This window comes from Triticum aestivum, chromosome 1A (assembly GCF_018294505.1).
Source record: "Triticum aestivum cultivar Chinese Spring chromosome 1A, IWGSC CS RefSeq v2.1, whole genome shotgun sequence".
In the NCBI taxonomy this organism is placed as follows: Eukaryota; Viridiplantae; Streptophyta; class Magnoliopsida; order Poales; family Poaceae; genus Triticum; species Triticum aestivum.
The window spans coordinates 217,237,018-217,253,830 of record NC_057794.1 but is presented as its reverse complement, the minus strand read 5'-3'; positions in this window follow the sequence as shown (position 1 = coordinate 217,253,830).

Below are 16,813 nucleotides of genomic sequence, written 5' to 3'. Positions count from 1 at the left end.
GACCCCCACTCCCCCTCGTTCCACACTCCCCACTCCTCTTCCCTCCCGATCTGATCTAGATCGGGCCAAACCCGGTGCCCCGAGGCCAACCACCATCGCCGGAGGCGTCCCCGACTCCAGGTCGGGTCGCCCCATCACCGGACCTCCTCCCCGTCTGATAGAGACAAAGGGGTCCCGTCTTTCGATGAGATGGTGGCTATCATTTTTGATGGAGTAGACTTTGAAGATCCGACTATGATCGTGCGAGGACGTCTCACCTTAGCAATCGTTAAACCAACTCCGAGAGGTTATTGTCCACACCGGAGCACGATCAACCTGACCACGAGGGTCTAGTTCCTGCAAACAAACGAAGAACAAGCAAGAAACTAAGATTTGCAATCAGGATATTGTGAATATAAGAGAAAAGATTTATTGATCAAGGTGGGGTTCTGTGACGTCTTGGTCTGGTTGTTGAACACAAACGAAGTACGTGAAGTTGCAGCTATGGCGAACTTTTAATCTAAACAAAACCCAAAGTATAAATGATGCCCTAAGGGTTGTATATTAGGAGGAAGAGGGGGGAATTTTGCGGCCCTTGGAGAAGGGGTCTGAAACCAACCCTAGCTCTTGTTTCCCCACACATACAGACTCTAAAAACAGCCTATACTTGACTATTTCGAAATTACATGGTCCAGGCCCAAATATAAGGTGACGGAGCACCTATAATAGCCTCGGGACGAAATTTATGAAGTGACATTTGTAAATTTCGTCCAAGGCTTCATGCACTCATTATGGTGGCTTCAAAGTCCTAAAATCATAACTTGTAACTCCGTTCTTGTTCTCCTTGCGCATGCCATCATCTCCATGCTTAATCTTGCTCCAATGTTCATCCCTCTTGTCCAAGCTAGGCCCTTCATTTGTAAGCAAGACAAATGTATCCAATTTAGGCAGCATCATGTTCTCATCAACATTAGAATCATTACCAAGAAATGAATGTAGCTGATAATTTAATTGGCGTGCACAAGCTCTAGTAATTGGTCCAGTATGTATAGCAGCAGGGGCTGTGGGTGTAACAATGGTATTGACGTCCTCATCATCTTCCCCTTCTTGAAATGAAGTCGTCCTTGACGGAAGCTCATCTTCCTCACCCAAATAAGGCTTCAAATCTGCAATGTTAAAAGTGGGACTAACCCCAAAATTTATAGGCAGCTCAAGTTTATATGCATTATCATTTATTTTCTCTAACACCTTAAAAGGACCATCAGCACGTGGCATTAGCTTTAATTTGCACAAATAAGGAAGTCTATCCTTACGCAAATGTAACCAAACAAGATCTTCAGGTGCAAACACAACATGTTTTCTACCCTTATCTCTAGCAAGTTCATATTTAGCATTCATACGCTCAATGTTTTCCTTAGTTAACTCATGCATTTTTACAATCAATTCAGCACATTGTTTAGTATCAAAATTAACCTTCTCCGAAGATGGAAGAGGGAACAAATCAATAGGTGCACGAGGTAGGAAACCATACACAATTTCAAAAGGGAAATCTTAGTAGTAGAATGCAATGAACGATTATAAGCAAATTTAATATGAGGCAAGCATTCTTCCCACATTTTCTTATTATTCTTCAAAACAACCCTAAGCATAGTAGACAATGTTCTATTTACTGCTTCAGTTTGTCCATCAGTTTGGGGGTGACAAGTAGTACTAAAAAGTAGTTTAGTCCCCAACTTAGCCCATAAACATCTCCAAAAGTGGCTAAGAAATTTAGTATCACGATATGAAGCAATAGTATTTGGCACACCATGCAAGCGAATAATTTCACGAAAGAACAAATCAACAATATTAACAACATCGTCGCTTTTATGACATGGTATAAAGTGTGCCATTTTCGAGAACCCATCCACGACAACAAATATGCTATCCCTCCCCTTCTTTGTTCGAGTTAAACCTAAAACAAAGTCCATAGATATATCCTCCCAAGGAACACTAGGTACAGGCAAAGGCATATATAAACCATGAGGATTGAGTCATGACTTAGCTTTTTGACTTGTAGTGCAGCGAGCAACAAAATGCTCAACATCCCATCTCATCTTTGGCCAAAAGAAATGTGCAGTAAGTATATCCTTCGTCTTTTTCATGCCAAGGTGTCCCATTAGTCCTCCTCCATGCGCCTCTTGCAACAACAAAAGACGAACGGAGCTAGCTGGAATGATTAGCTTGTTAGCATGAAACACAAATCCATCGTTAACAACGAACTTGTTCCATGTTCTACCTTCTTTACAATTCTGCAATACATCTTTAAATTCAACATCATGCACATATTGATCTTTGATGGTCTCCAAACCAAATATTTTAAAGTCAAGTTGTGAAAGCATAGTATAACGACGAGACAATGCATCAGCAATAACATTTTCTTTACCCTTCCTGTGTTTAATGACATAAGGGAAAGTCTCAATGAATTCAACCCATTTAGCATGTCTACGGTTCAGTTTTGCTTGACTTTTAGTGTGTTTCAAAGATTCATGATCAGAATGTATAACAAATTCTTTGGGCCATAAATAATGTTGCCATGTTTCTAAGGTCCGAACAAGAGCATATAATTCTCATAAGTAGAATAGTTCAGACTAGGCCCACTCAAATTTTCAAAAAAGTATGCAACAGGTTTGCCATCTTGTAATAACACACCTCCTAATCCAATTCCACTTGCATCACATTCAAGTTCAAAAGTCTTATTAAAATCAAGAAGTTGGAGTGAAGGAGCATGTGTCAACCTATCTTTCAATACCATGAAGGCTTCTTCCTGTGCGGTACCCCAAACAAAAGCCACATCCTTCTTTGTAAGCTCATTGAGAGGTTCAGCAATGGTGCTAAAATCTCTCACAAAATGCCTATAGAAACCAGCGAGTCCAAGAAAACTCCTCACTTGTGTGACCGTTTTGGGTTGCGGCCAACTCTCAATAGCTTCAATCTTGGCTTTATCAACTTCAATTCCTTGTGGAGTAACAACATAGCTAAGAAAAGATACTCGGTCGGTGCAACAGTTGCACTTCCCATGGTTACCAAACAAACATGCATCACGTAGACCAATAAAAACATCACGTAAATGTTCCAAATGTTCTACCAAAGATTTGCTATAAATCAGTATATCGTCAAAATAGACTACCACAAATTGTCCAATGAAAGCACTTAAAACTTCGTTCATTAGTCTCATCAAAGTACTGGGTGCACTAGTTAACCCAAAAGGCATGACTAACCACTCATATAAACCAAACTTAGTTTTAAATGTTGTTTTCCATTCATCTCCCAATTTCATACGAATTTGATGGTATCCACTACGCAAATCAACTTTGGAGAATATTGTAGAGCCACTCAATTCATCAAGCATATCATCTAGCCTAGGAATAGGATGACGATAACGAATAGTAATATTATTAATGCCTCTACAATCAACACACATAGGCGATGTACCATCCTTTTTAGGAACTAGTATAATAGAAACAACACAAGGACTAAGAGGTTCGCATATATAACCTTTGTCGAGCAGCTCCTGTACTTGACGCATAATCTCCTTCCTCTCCTCTGGATTGGTACGGTATGGTGCACGGTTGGGTAGCGATGCACCGGGAATTAAGTCAATTTGATGCTTGATAGAGGCTAAGGTGTCCCGATGTTTCGATGAGATGGTGGCTATCATTTTCTGTGGGAGTCGACTTGACGATCCGACTACGAATGTGCGAGACGTCGCGCCTTAGCAATCGCTAAACCAACTTCCGAGGGTTATTGACCATGCCGGAGCACGATCAACCTGACCACGAGGGTCTGTTTCCTGCGAGCCAACGAAGAATAAGCAAGAAACTGAGATTGCAATCGGGATATTGCGAATATAAGATGAATGCTTTATTGACCAAGGTGGGGTTCTGTGACGTCTTGGTCTGGTCATTGGACACAAATGAAGTACGCGAAGTTGCAGCTATGGCGAACTTTTAATCTAAACAAAACCCAAAGTCTAAACGACGCCCTAAGGGCTGTATATATGGAGGAAGAAGGGGGAATTTCGTGGCTGATAGAGGCAAAGGTGTCCCGTCTTTCGATGAGATGATGGATATCGCTTTGGTGGCAGTCGACTTTGACGATCCGACTACGAACGTGCGAGGACGTCGCGCCTTAGCAATCGCTAAACCAACTCCGAGAGGTTATTGACCACGCCGGAGCACGATCAACCTGACCATGAGGGTCTGTTTCCTGCGAGCAAACGAAGAACAAGCAAGAAGCTGAGATTGCAATCTGGATATTGCGAATATAAGATGAAAGCTTTATTGATCAAGGTGGGGTTCTGTGACGCCTTTGGCTGGTCGTTGAACACAAACGAAGTACGCGAAGTTGCAGCTATGGCGAACTTTTAATCTAAACAAAACCCAAAGTCTAAACGATGCCCTAAGGGCTGTATATATGGAGGAAGAGGGGGGGAATTTCGTGGCCCTTGGTGGAGGGGTCCGAAATCAACCCTATCTCTTGTTTCCCCAGACATACGGACTCTAAAAATAGCCTATACTTATGTATTTCGAAATTACATGGGCCTGGCCCAATAATAAGGTGACGCAGCACCTAAAATAGCCTCGGGACGAAATTTATGAAGTGGCATCTTGTATATTTCGTCCAAGGCTTCATGCACCCATTATGGTGGCTTCAAAGTCCTGAAATCATCACTTGTAACTCCGTTCTTGTTCCTCTTGCGCATGCCATCATCTCCATGCTTGTTCTTGCTCCAATGTTCATCCTTCTCCAAGCTAGGCCCTTCATTTGTAAGCAAAACAAATGTATCCAATTTAGGCAGCATCATATTCTCATGAACATTAAAATCATTACCAAGAAACGAAAGTACCTGGTAATTTAGTTGGCGTGCACGAGCTCTAGTAATTGTTCCAGTAATTATAGCAGCAGGGGCTGTGGGTGTAACAATTGTATTGATGTCCTCATCATCCTCCCCTTCTTGAAATGAAGTCATCCTCGATGGAAGTTGATAGAGGCGGAGGTGTCCCGTCTTTCGATGAGATGATGGATATCGCTTTGGTGGAAGTCGACTTTGACGATCCGACTACGAACGTGCGAGGACGTCGCGCCTTAGCAATCGCTAAACCAACTCCGAGAGGTTATTGACCACGCCAGAGCACGATCAACCTGACCACGAGGGTCTGTTTCCTGCGAGCAAACGAAGAACAGGCAAGAAACTAAGATTGCAATCTGGATATTGCGAATATAAGATGAAAGCTTTACTGATCAAGGTGGGGTTCTGTGACGCCTTTGTCTGGTCGTTGAACACAAACGAAGTACGCGAAGTTGCAGCTATGGCGAACTTTTAATCTAAACAAAACCCAAAGTCTAAACGATGCCCTAAGGGCTGTATATATGGAGGAAGAGGGGGGAATTTCGTGGCCCTTGGTGGAGGGGTCCGAAATCAACCCTATCTCTTGTTTCCCCACACATACGGACTCTAAAAATAGCCTATACTTATGTATTTCGAAATTACATGGGCCTGGCCCAATAATAAGGTGACGCAGCACCTAAAATAGCCTCGGGACGAAATTTATGAAGTGGCATCTTGTATATTTCGTCCAAGGCTTCATGCACCCATTATGGTGGCTTCAAAGTCCTGAAATCACCACTTGTAACTCCGTTCTTGTTCCCCTTGCGCATGCCATCATCTCCATGCTTGTTCTTGCTCCAATGTTCATCCTTCTCCAAGCTAGGCCCTTCATTTGTAAGCAAAACAAATGTATCCAATTTAGGCAGCATCATATTCTCATGAACATTAGAATCATTACCAAGAAACGAAAGTACCTGGTAATTTAGTTGGCGTGCACGAGCTCTAGTAATTGGTCCAGTATGTATAGCAGCAGGGGCTGTGGGTGTAACAATTGTATTGATGTCCTCATCAAATAGCCTATACTTATGTATTTCGAAATTACATGGGCCTGGCCCAATAATAAGGTGACGCAGCACCTAAAATAGCCTCGGGACGAAATTTATGAAGTGGCGTCTTGTATATTTCGTCCAAGGCTTCATGCACCCATTATGGTGGCTTCAAAGTCCTGAAATCATCACTTGTAACTCCGTTCTTGTTTCCCTTGCGCATGCCATCATCTCCATGCTTGTTCTTGCTCCAATGTTCATCCTTCTCCAAGCTAGGCCCTTCATTTGTAAGCAAAACAAATGTATCCAATTTAGGCAGCATCATATTCTCATGAACATTAGAATCATTACCAAGAAACGAAAGTACCTGGTAATTTAGTTGGCGTGCACGAGCTCTAGTAATTGGTCCAGTATGTATAGCAGCAGGGGCTATGGGTGTAACAATTGTATTGATGTCCTCATCAACGCCGGAGCACGATCAACCTGACCACGAGGGTCTGTTTCCTGCGAGCAAACGAAGAACAAGCAAGAAACTGAGATTGCAATCTGGATATTGCGAATATAAGATGAAAGCTTTATTGATCAAGGTGGGGTTCTGTGACGCCTTTGTCTGGTCGTTGAACACAAACGAAGTACGCGAAGTTGCAGCTATGGCGAACTTTTAATCTAAACAAAACCCAAAGTCTAAACGATGCCCTAAGGGCTGTATATATGGAGGAAGAGGGGGGAATTTCGTGGCCCTTGGTGGAGGGGTCCGAAATCAACCCTATCTCTTGTTTCCCCACACATACGGACTCTAAAAATAGCCTATACTTATGTATTTCGAAATTACATGGGCCTGGCCCAATAATAAGGTGACGCAGCACCTAAAATAGCCTCGGGACGAAATTTATGAAGTGGAATCTTGTATATTTCGTCCAAGGCTTCATGCACCCATTATGGTGGCTTCAAAGTCCTGAAATCATCACTTGTAACTCCGTTCTTGTTCCCCTTGCGCATGCCATCATCTCCATGCTTGTTCTTGCTCCAATGTTCATCCTTCTCCAAGCTAGGCCCTTCATTTGTAAGCAAAACAAATGTATCCAATTTAGGCAGCATCATATTCTCATGAACATTAGAATCATTACCAAGAAACGAAAGTACCTGGTAATTTAGTTGGCGTGCACGAGCTGTAGTAATTGGTCCAGTATGTATAGCAGCAGGGGCTGTGGGTGTAACAATTGTATTGATGTCCTCATCATCCTCCCCTTCTTGAAATGAAGTCGTCCTCGACGGAAGTTCATCTTCCTCACCCAAATAAGGCTTCAAATCTGCAATGTTAAAAGTGGGACTAACCCCAAAATCTGCAGGCAGCTCAAGTTTATATGCATTATCATTTATTTTCTCTAACACCTTAAAGGGACCATCAGCACGTGGCATTAACTTTGATTTGCGCAAATCAGGAAATCTATCCTTACGCAAATGTAACCAAACAAGATCTCCAAGTGCAAACACAACATGTTTTCTACCCTTATCTCCAGCAAGTTTATATTTAGCATTCATGCCCTCAATGTTTTCCTTAGTTAACTCATGCATTTTTAAAATCAATTCAGCACGTTGTTTAGCATCAAAATTAACCTTCTCCGAAGATGGAAGAGGCAACAAATCAATATTTTTTTTTCCGAAACCTACTCCGGCAAGGAAACACGAATCGGAATCTAGATGGATCTCGAAAACAAACCTAATATGCAAGGAACTCGGATTGGTGGTGGATATATGGTGGTGGTATATGGCAGCGGTGGTGGTAGCGGTGGTAGTATATGGATATGGATCGGTGGTGGTATATGGATACGGATTCGGAGCGGTGGCGGATAAGCGGTGGTGGTAGATGGCAGGGGCGATGATGATGGTGCGGCGGCGGCGTGACAACTTATGACCAGAACTCGAAACTCTAAAAGACTAGACTCTAAGACCAGCAACTAGACATGACGATGCAACCGCAAATTCAACAAAGCAAAACCCTAAAAAGATTATGCAAAGGCTCGGATTGGTTCGGATATGATGAACTAACCCTAATTTTTTTGTGGCTTTTTCGTGGACTGTAGGTATGAAGAACAGACTCGATCTAAACTACGAAAAACTGTAAAATCTCACCGAGCAACCTGAAAATCTGGTACCACTTGATAGAGGCGGAGGTGTCCCGTCTTTCGATGAGATGATGGATATCGCTTTGGTGGAAGTCGACTTTGACGATCCGACTACGAACGTGCGAGGACGTCGCGCCTTAGCAATCACTAAACCAACTCCGAGAGGTTATTGACCACGCCGGAGCACGATCAACGTGACCACGAGGGTCTGTTTCCTGCGAGCAAACGAAGAACAAGCAGGAAACTAAGATTGCAATCTGGATATTGCGAATATAAGATGAAAGCTTTATTGATCAAGGTGGGGTTCTGTGATGCCTTTGTCTGGTCGTTGAACACAAACGAAGTACGCGAAGTTGCAGCTATGGCGAACTTTTAATCTAAACAAAACCCAAAGTCTAAACGATGCCCTAAGGACTGTATATATGGAGGAAGAGGGGGGAATTTCGTGGCCCTTGGTGGAGGGGTCCGAAATCAACCCTATCTCTTGTTTCCCCACACATACGGACTCTAAAAATAGCCTATACTTATGTATTTCGAAATTACATGGGCCTGGCCCAATAATAAGGTGACGCAGCACCTAAAATAGCCTCGGGACGAAATTTATGAAGTGGCATCTTGTATATTTCGTCCAAGGCTTCATGCACCCATTATGGTGGCTTCAAAGTCCTGAAATCATCACTTGTAACTCCGTTCTTGTTCCCCTTGCGCATGCCATCATCTCCATGCTTGTTCTTGCTCCAATGTTCATCCTTCTCCAAGCTAGGCCCTTCATTTGTAAGCAAAACAAATGTATCCAATTTAGGCAGCATCATATTCTCATGAACATTAGAATCATTACCAAGAAACGAAAGTACCTGGTAATTTAGTTGGCGTGCACGAGCTCTAGTAATTGGTCCAGTGTGTATAGCAGCAGGGGCTGTGGGTGTAACAATTGTATTGATGTCCTCATCATCCTCCCCTTCTTGAAATGAAGTCGTCCTCGACGGAAGTTCACCTTCCTCACCCAAATAAGGCTTCAAATCTGCAATGTTAAAAGTGGGACTAACCCCAAAATCTGCAGGCAGCTCAAGTTTATATGCATTATCATTTATTTTCTCTAACACCTTAAAGGGACCATCAGCACGTGGCATTAACTTCGATTTGCGCAAATCAGGAAATCTATCCTTACGCAAATGTAACCAAACAAGATCTCCAGGTGCAAACACAACATGATTTCTACCCTTATCTCCAGCAAGTTTATATTTAGCATTCATGCGCTCAATGTTTTCCTTAGTTAACTCATGCATTTTTAAAATCAATTCAGCACGTTGTTTAGCATCAAAATTAACCTTCTCCGAAGATGGAAGAGGCAACAAATCAATAGTTTTTTTTTCCGAAACCTACTCCGGCAAGGAAACACGAATCGGAATCTAGATGGATCTCGAAAACAAACCTAATATGCAAGGAACTCGGATTGGTGGTGGATATATGGTGGTGGTATATGGCAGCGGTGGTGGTAGCGGTGGTAGTATATGGATATGGATCGGTGGTGGTATATGGATACGGATTCGGAGCGGTGGCAGATAAGCGGTGGTGGTAGATGGCAGGGGCGATGATGATGGTGCGGCGGCGGCGTGACAACTTATGACCAGAACTCGAAACTCTAAAAGACTAGACTCTAAGACCAGCAACTAGACACGACGATGCAACCGCAAATTCAACAAAGCAAAACCCTAAAAAGATTATGCAAAGGCTCAGATTGGTTCGGATATGATGAACTAACCCTAATTTTTTTGTGGCTTTTTCGTGGACTGTAGGTATGAAGAACAGACTCGATCTAAACTATGAAAAACTGTAAAATCTCACCGAGCAACCTGGAAATCTGATACCACTTGATAGAGGCGGAGGTGTCCCATCTTTCGATGAGATGATGGATATCGCTTTGGTGGAAGTCGACTTTGACGATCTGACTACGAACGTGCGAGGACGTCGCGCCTTAGCAATCGCTAAACCAACTCCGAGAGGTTATTGACCACGCCGGAGCACGATCAACCTGACCACGAGGGTCTGTTTCCTGCAAGCAAACGAAGAACAAGCAGGAAACTAAGATTGCAATCTGGATATTGCGAATATAAGATGAAAGCTTTATTGATCAAGGTGGGGTTCTGTGACGCCTTTGTCTGGTCGTTGAACACAAACGAAGTACGCGAAGTTGCAGCTATGGCGAACTTTTAATCTAAACAAAACCCAAAGTCTAAACGATGCCCTAAGGACTGTACATATGGAGGAAGAGGGGGGAATTTCGTGGCCCTTGGTGGAGGGGTCCGAAATCAACCCTATCTCTTGTTTCCCCACACATACGGACTCTAAAAATAGCCTATACTTATGTATTTCGAAATTACATGGGCCTGGCCCAATAATAAGGTGACGCAGCACCTAAAATAGCCTCGGGACGAAATTTATGAAGTGGCATCTTGTATATTTCGTCCAAGGCTTCATGCACCCATTATGGTGGCTTCAAAGTCCTGAAATCATCACTTGTAACTCCGTTCTTGTTCCCCTTGCGCATGCCATCATCTCCATGCTTGTTCTTGCTCCAATGTTCATCCTTCTCCAAGCTAGGCCCTTCATTTGTAAGCAAAACAAATGTATCCAATTTAGGCAGCATCATATTCTCATGAACATTAGAATCATTACCAAGAAACGGAAGTACCTGGTAATTTAGTTGGCGTGCACGAGCTCTAGTAATTGGTCTAGTATGTATAGCAGCAGGGGCTGTGGGTGTAACAATTGTATTGATGTCCTCATCATCCTCCCCTTCTTGAAATGAAGTCGTCCTCGACGGAAGTTCATCTTCCTCACCCAAATAAGGCTTCAAATCTGCAATGTTAAAAGTGGGACTAACCCCAAAATCTGCAGGCAGCTCAAGTTTATATGCATTATCATTTATTTTCTCTAACACCTTAAAGGGACCATCAACACGTGGCATTAACTTTGATTTGCGCAAATCAGGAAATCTATCCTTACGCAAATGTAACCAAACAAGATCTCCAGGTGCAAACACAACATGTTTTCTACCCTTATCTCCAGCAAGTTTATATTTAGCATTCATGCGCTCAATGTTTTCCTTAGTTAACTCATGTATTTTTAAAATCAATTCAGCACATTGTTTAGCATCAAAATTAACCTTCTCCGAAGATGGAAGAGGCAACAAATCAATAGTTTTTTTTCCGAAACCTACTCTGGCAAGGAAACACGAATCGGAATCTAGATGGATCTCGAAAACAAACCTAATATGCAAGGAACTCGGATTGGTGGTGGATATATGGTGGTGGTATATGGCAGCGGTGGTGGTAGCGGTGGTAGTATATGGATATGGATCGGTGGTGGTATATGGATACGGATTCGGAGCGGTGGCAGATAAGCGGTGGTGGTAGATGGCAGGGGTGATGATGATGGTGCGGCGGCGGCGTGACAACTTATGACCAGAACTCGAAACTCTAAAAGACTAGACTCTAAGACCAGCAACTAGACACGACGATGCAACCGCAAATTCAACAAAGCAAAACCCTAAAAAGATTATGCAAAGGCTCAGATTGGTTCGGATATGATGAACTAACCCTAATTTTTTTTGTGGCTTTTTCGTGGACTGTAGGTATGAAGAACAGACTCGATCTAAACTACGAAAAACTGTAAAATCTCACCGAGCAACCTGGAAATCTGATACCACTTGATAGAGGCGGAGGTGTCCCGTCTTTCGATGAGATGATGGATATCGCTTTGGTGGAAGTCGACTTTGACGATCTGACTACGAACGTGCGAGGACGTCGCGCCTTAGCAATCGCTAAACCAACTCCGAGAGGTTATTGACCACGCCGGAGCACGATCAACCTGACCACGAGGGTCTGTTTCCTGCGAGCAAACGAAGAACAAGCAGGAAACTAAGATTGCAATCTGGATATTGCGAATATAAGATGAAAGCTTTATTGATCAAGGTGGGGTTCTGTGACGCCTTTGTCTGGTCGTTGAACACAAACGAAGTACGCGAAGTTGCAGCTATGGCGAACTTTTAATCTAAACAAAACCCAAAGTCTAAACGATGCCCTAAGGACTGTATATATGGAGGAAGAGGGGGGAATTTCGTGGCCCTTGATGGAGGGGTCCGAAATCAACCCTATCTCTTGTTTCCCCACACATACGGACTCTAAAAATAGCCTATACTTATGTATTTCGAAATTACATGGGCCTGGCCCAATAATAAGGTGACGCAGCACCTAAAATAGCCTCGGGACGAAATTTATGAAGTGGCATCTTGTATATTTCGTCCAAGGCTTCATGCACCCATTATGGTGGCTTCAAAGTCCTAAAATCATCACTTGTAACTCCGTTCTTGTTCCCCTTGCGCATGCCATCATCTCCATGCTTGTTCTTGCTCCAATGTTCATCCTTCTCCAAGCTAGGCCCTTCATTTGTAAGCAAAACAAATGTATCCAATTTAGGCAGCATCATATTCTCATGAACATTAGAATCATTACCAAGAAACGAAAGTACCTGGTAATTTAGTTGGCGTGCACGAGCTCTAGTAATTGGTCCAGTATGTATAGCAGCAGGGGCTGTGGGTGTAACAATTGTATTGATGACCTCATCAGAAGTTCATCTTCCTCACCCTAATAAGGCTTCAAATCTGCAATGTTAATAGTGGGACTAACCCCAAAATCTGCAGGCAGCTCCAGTTTATATGCATTATCATTTATTTTCTCCAACACCTTAAAGGGACCATCAGCACGTGGCATTAACTTTGATTTGCGCAAATCAGGAAATCTATCCTTACGCAAATGTAACCAAACAAGATCTCCAGGTGCAAACACAACATGTTTTCTACCCTTATCTCCAGCAAGTTTATATTTAACATTCATACGCTCAATGTTTTCCTTAGTTAACTCTTGCATTTTTAAAATCAATTCAGCATGTTGTTTAGCATCAAAATTAACCTTCTCCGAAGATGGAAGAGGCAACAAATCAATAGGTGCACGAGGTAGGAAACCATACACAACTTCAAAAGGGCACATCTTTGTAGTAGAAAGCAATGAACGATTATAAGCAAATTCAATATGAGGCAAGCATTCCTCCCACATTTTCTTATTATTCTTCAAAACAGCCCTAAGCATAGTAGACAACGTTCTATTGACTACTTCAGTTTGTCCATCAGTTTGGGGGTGGCAAGTAGTACTAAAAAGCAGTTTAGTCCCCAACTTAGCCCATAAACATCTCCAAAAGTGGCTAAGAAATTTAGTATCACGATCTGAAACAATAGTATTTGGCACACCATGCAAGTGAATAATTTCACGAAAGAACAAATCAGCAACATTAACAGCATCATCGCTTTTATGACATGGTATAAAGTGTGCCATTTTCGAGAATCTATCCACGACAACAAATATGCTATCCCTCCCCTTCTTTGTTCGAGGTAAACCTAAAACAAAGTCCATAGATATATCCTCCCAAGGAACACTAGGTACAGGCAAAGGCATATATAAACCATGAGGATTGAGTCGTGACTTAGCTTTTTGACATGTAGTGCATCGAGCAATAAAACGCTCAACATCCCGTCTCATCTTTGGCCAAAAGAAATGTGTAGCCAGTACGTCCTCCGTCTTCTTCACGCCAAAGTGTCCCATTAATCCTCCTCCATGCGCCTCCTGCAACAACAAAAGATGAACAGAGCTAGCTGGAATGCATAGCTTGTTAGCACGAAACACAAATCCATCGTTAACAACAAACTTGTTCCACATTCTTCCTTCTTTACAATTCTGCATTACATCTTTAAAATCAGCATCATGCACATATAGATCTTTGATGGTCTCCAAACCAAATATTTTGAAGTCAAGTTGTGAAAGCATAGTATAGCGACGAGACAACAGCAATAACATTTTCTTTTCCCTTCTTGTGTTTAATGACATAAGGGAAAGTCTCAATGAATTCAACCCATTTAGCATGTCTACGATTCAGTTTAGCTTGACTTTTAATATGTTTCAAAGATTCATGATCAGAATGATAAGGACATGACTACCTTGGATATGACCAAAAATATTGCATATATGCATATTTGTCAGGTGATTTCTAGTGCAAACTATTCAATAATCTATTTATGTTATCCAGAACAAAAATACTTCACACACTTTTGTGTTTTGTCTAATTGCAGGTGTATGGGACATTTGTACAATCCACATATGAAGATAAGGAAGAAAGAGATGTTTATTTTCTGTCCAAAAAGTTCTCTCACGTCACTTTTGGCCCAAGAGAAGATAGAGTCCAAGTCTCTCACGTTCTGGATTCAGATTCGGACTGCACAGACATACCTGACTCAAAACGCACACAAGTTTTTCATACGGACTCCGAATTGGGTGATTCTTTTTTTAGTGGAAACTAGATTTCGTGCACTTTCCAACCCAATTGGAATCACCTTCAAATTCGTCCGGAGCGTTGAGTTGTGGACGAAACAATCTGATGTTGCAGCAGAATCCGAGTCAAACTACAAGTCCAAAGGTGTTACATCACCTCCACTTGGGCCCATTGGCCTTGTACGACCTAGATTTAGTTTTAGGCTGCCTTGGGACGTCCTCCCACCTCCTTGGCCGCCACCCCTTGCTCCTATATAAGTAGATCCATCTAGTAGCTTTTCTCTTGGGATTTGTTTAGTTAAAAGTTAGCCATTACAACTTCGTGTACTTCGTTTGTGTTCAACGACCAGACCAAGACCGCTTACGGATCCCCACCTTCATCAATACTTCATATATACTCACAATATTCAGATTGCTTTTATCGTATTCTTGCTTGTTCTTCGATTGCTTGCAGGAATAGACCTTCGTGGTCAGGTTGATTGTGCTCCGGCGTGGTCAATAACCTCTTGAAGTTGGTTTAGCGATTGCTAAGGCGCAACGTCGTGCACGTTTGTAGTCGGATCGTCAAAGTCATCTTCACCAAATCGATAGTTATCATCTCATCGAAAGATCGGGACCCCCGCCTCTATCAAGTGGTATCAGTTTTCAGGTTGCTCGGTGAGAATTTCCAGTTTTCCTAGATTAGATTTATTTTCTTACCTATTGTCCAAGAAAAAGCCACAAAAAAGAGTTAGATCTATTCATTCTTGGTCCAAGCCAGTCTGAGCCTTTGCAATTTTCTTTTCATTGCTTGCATAGTTGAATTATCGGTTGCATCGTCGTGTCGAGTTGCTGGTCTTAGTGTCTAGTTCATTTAGAGTTTCGAGTTCTGTTCACATTAATCACGCCACTGCTGCATCATTATCTCTTCCGCTGTCCACCACCCATCCATCAATTTCCACCACGTGCTACCCACCATTCATTGTCATAATAATAGTTGAGATCGTTCACATCTTCACTTGATCCAATCTGCATCTTATCTAGTTTGTTTTGGAAAGAGGGAGAAAAAAAGAGAGAAAAAAACGAGAAAAAAAAGAAGAAAAAAAAGTCAGAGAAAAAAAAAGGAGAGAAAGAAAAAAAAGTGTGAGGAAAAAAAAGAGAGAAGAAAAAAAAACAAAAAAATCGGCACAAACTTTTTCAGAGGAAAGTTGGAGACAAAGTTGTTGATATATCCTGCTTGGTTGTTGTTTCACCTCATTATCTTTACTGCCGTTGTGATCTTCACTTATATCTTGCTGTCCAGAGCTACTTAGTATCCTTCATTGATGCTAGTTGTGCTACGACGTGACCTCATTAGTGTTCTAGGCTCGCGTCTCTAGTACGGTCTAGCCTAGGACCAGCACAGTACCGTCGTTGAGCGTTTATTCAACATTGCATCTTTGAATTGATTATTGCTAATCTTTTGCTACCATATATAGCCAACCCAGCTCCACATATTTCTACACCGTGTATATGTACGCTCCCCTGGCAATCGCTTTACTCAATATTCGGAGTTACTTGACACCGCTGGTTGCCGATCACCGTCTGCTGCATGGTAAGAACTTGTAAGACATTGATATTTGCTCTACTGTGAGCGTTTTACCACCACATCCTAGTAGTTATAGGAACATTATTTTTGGGTTTTGTTTCTTGTTCTACTAATCATGACAGGATCCAGAGTCAATTCATGGGCTTTGTCGATCGCGGGAGATGTGCCACCACCTTTGCAAATACTGATAGAGGCGGGGTGTCCCGATCTTTCGATGAGATGATAACTATCGATTTGGTGGAGACGACTTTGACGATCCGACTACAAACGTGCACGACGTTGCGCCTTAGCAATCGCTAAACCAACTCCGAGAGGTTATTGACCACGCTGGAGCACAATCAACCTGACCACGAAGGTCTATTCCTGCAAGCAATCGAAGAACAAGCAAGAATATGATAAAAGCAATCTGAATACTGCGAGTATATATGAAGTATTGATAAAGGTGGGAATCCGTAAGCGGTCTTGGTCTGGTCGTTGGACACAAACGAAGTACACGAAGTTGCAATGGCTAACTTTTAACTAAACAAATCCCAAGGAAAAGCTACTAGATGGATCTACTTATATAGGAGCAAGGGGTGGCGGCCAAGGAGGTGGGAGGACGTCCCAAGGCAGCCTAAAACTAAATCTAGGTCGTACAAGGCCAATGGGCCCAAGTGGAGGTGATGTAACACCTTTGGACTTGTAGTTTGACTCGGATTCTGCTGCAGCATCAGATTGTTTCGTCCACAACTCAACGCTCCGGACGAATTTGAAGGTGATTCCAATTGGGTTGGAAAGTGCACGAAATCTAGTTTCCAACAAAAAAAGAATCACCCAATTCGGAGTCCGTATGAAAAACTTGTGTG